This window comes from Macadamia integrifolia, chromosome 11 (genome assembly GCF_013358625.1).
Source record: "Macadamia integrifolia cultivar HAES 741 chromosome 11, SCU_Mint_v3, whole genome shotgun sequence".
NCBI lineage: Eukaryota > Viridiplantae > Streptophyta > Magnoliopsida > Proteales > Proteaceae > Macadamia > Macadamia integrifolia.
In genome coordinates, this window is record NC_056567.1 from 28,256,231 (window position 1) to 28,259,261 (window position 3,031).

Genomic DNA, 3,031 nt, shown 5'->3' on the forward strand with positions numbered 1-3,031 from the left:
AAAAAAAAAAAAAAAAAAAAAGAACAAAGAAAGAAAGAAAAGAAAGTTGATTTATTGGTTGATTTTTGAAGATACGGTTAATGGATTTGGACGATCTATATATAGTTGGAAAGGTCATTCCAAGTAATATTTAATTATATAGAGATTTGTTACAAATTCTTCTGGGAACATAGTCAATTTGTGTTTGAAGTATGGACCCAAATAATTTATATCGTGATGAAATAATGGCAAAATAGTAGGGGTGTCAATTTGTGGCCCGAACCGGCTAAACCGATCGGGACCAACCGTTTATAGACCGGCCTGGCCCGGACCGTTTATTAAACGTGTCGGGCTTGAGCCCGGCCCGTTTATAAATGGTCAGTCTCGGTTTTGCTACTTGAACCGTCGGGCGCCCGACCGAGACCGACCGAATAACACCCGGCCGAGACCGGCCTATTGTGCACCGACTTGGCCCGACCCTTTAATGATTGTAGAATACCTATTTTACCCCCCAAATTAAAGAATAAAAACTAAAAAGTAAAGACATGTTCACATTTTAAATAATGGTTATATTTGGTATCATTTATTGATTTATTGTCATTTTTTTGGGCTTGCATGAGTGGGTCGGAATATAATAGCACATTTTAAAGAGGGCCCGTTTAAAAATCGGTTAAAGCCCGTTTAACATTAAACATGTCCGTAGCCCGGTTAAGGCCCGACTAAAGCTCGATTGAGGTGGCCCGATTATAACCCAAGACCGACCGACCGAATATAAAGTGTACCATGCCCTCAATAACTAAGCCCGATTAGTTAAATGGGCGGACACGGTGTAGCCTTTGAAAGTCTTCAAGTCCGATTAAGCCCGACCGAAACCGAACCGGCCCGACCGGTTGACACCCCTACAAAATAGTGTTATTTTCGCATCAAATTCTAGATTTACGCTTAAATGATAAAACAGACATCATAGAAGTTCCAACCAGCTTCGGAAAGGTTATGTCACCCATGCCACCTTAGGGGAAAAGGGTCATTTTTCACCGTACGTTCTCTGAGAGCAATCCCAGACTCAATTCATTTGAACCCTCTAGGGTGAAAAAAAATCTAGTGTCTATACACTAGCTCAAATCTAGGAGTGATTTGATCATCCTCAAGGAATGTCATGTATTTACTAATAAACACCTTTTGCTCCATAGGGTCATAAAAATAATACCCTATAATGCTCTTGGGATATCTCAAGAAGCAACATCTATCTCCAACTCTAATTTGTCTATTAGCTATCATTAACATGTGCAACACAACACCAAACCTTAAGATGTTTTAGACTCGGCTTGTGCGCATTCCACAACAGCGAAAATTTCTTCAGGGGAAGTTCTCTCTATTCGAGAGCACAACTCCTCCCCCTTTTTGTTCAATCTATAGGGGACAGAGAAGTCATTTTATAGGGAGAAGTAGAGATAGATAGACAAAAGGGTGTAAGTGCGGGAACCACACTCCTAGGGAGTAGACTTTCTTCCATTTCTTTATTAAGAAATTCTCTCTCTCTCTCTCTCTCTCTCTCTCTCTCTCTCTCTCTCTCTCCTCCCTTTTCCACTACTTCTTTTAAAAACTTGGCAGATGGAATTTCTACACTATGGAGAGAAAGGAATAATAGGAAAGGACGTACTCAGTCCACGAGGCTCTCACCATTGCAGGTGTGGGGAGGGTTATTGTCACACCCCGTTCACACCGAATCGGGCCAGTGACCGGGTTAACACCGGTTAACCCAAATCTGCCAGGATCATCTGATACTGTATTCCACCACAGCATACACACAACTAATAAAAGATTATCAGATCAGCGGAAGACTTGGTTTACCTATGAATATTCCCATAATACTTGATACCTGAATTGTGATACAATAGTTATATACATGTGGGTCCGAAGACATGATATTTACACAATAAAAGTACAATTCACATATCAAGTACATAAAGGAAACCATCAAAAATCAGAATATACAGCTCGGCTCGGTATCAAAGGCTAGAGCTCAGTTCGGCTTCAAGGGTTGAGCCCAGCTCGGCATCACATGGTAGAGCTCAGCTCGGCCTCAGAAGTAGAGCTAAGCTCGGCATCAGAACTGCGGTCCCGCAGCACAACCCTCGCACGGGCAATCAATGCCGTGCTCTAACTCCTCAGGGGCCCACCAGTCCTCTTCAGGGAACTCAACCGTGGGAACCGACCCGTGCTCTTTAGATGGATGACCTGCAAAATCATCTAAAAAGGGGTGCACATGTGGGATGAGCTCACTAGCTCAGTAAGTGGAAGGATGGACCACACAGCAGTCTACACAACAAAACACAATCATATGCACTACATGCTATGCAATACATTTTAAATCACATCCACCTAAGCAACATTACTAAGTCTTTGGTTTAGTGCTACTTCAGCCACAGTGCGCGTATACTCCGGGTACGAGCCGCAAACTCCATCCCGCGATACGCCCATAGGGCTGTCGGAGAAGACCCACCGTGAGTACTCGAAAAAATAAAAACATGCCGACCACCGGCTCTCAACAGAAAAGTAAATGACTGAAATTAAAGGTGCTGACTCCAGCAATTTAAAAGCAGTACGATTGGCCCTCTTAAATATACCACCGGGGTTGTCGACTGTCCTAATGACCCGTCGGGCGTTATGTCTAACCGCCACAGTGACCCGACAACCGCGACCACTGCTTCCCCCTAATGGTAACCCAACACCTTAACCCCTGTTGGGAAGGATCGTAGCACGGGATGGTGAAAATCCTAAACCGCATGCTCCTATATGATAATAGTACGATTGCATAGTGCCACCGCGTCCCATACCACGGGCCACCAATGCACTCATTTCTAAGCCGACTATGGCATCTAGTCTATTAATGTATTATGCACAATGATGTCAACATTCATCACATAAGCATCTCATCACTTGGCATTTAGAAAGTAAACATAGCACACATGCATATCAATGTGAGGATAACTAATCTACATAGCATTTTCATGATGGCATGACTAGACTAGATACAATTAAATGAATGCCA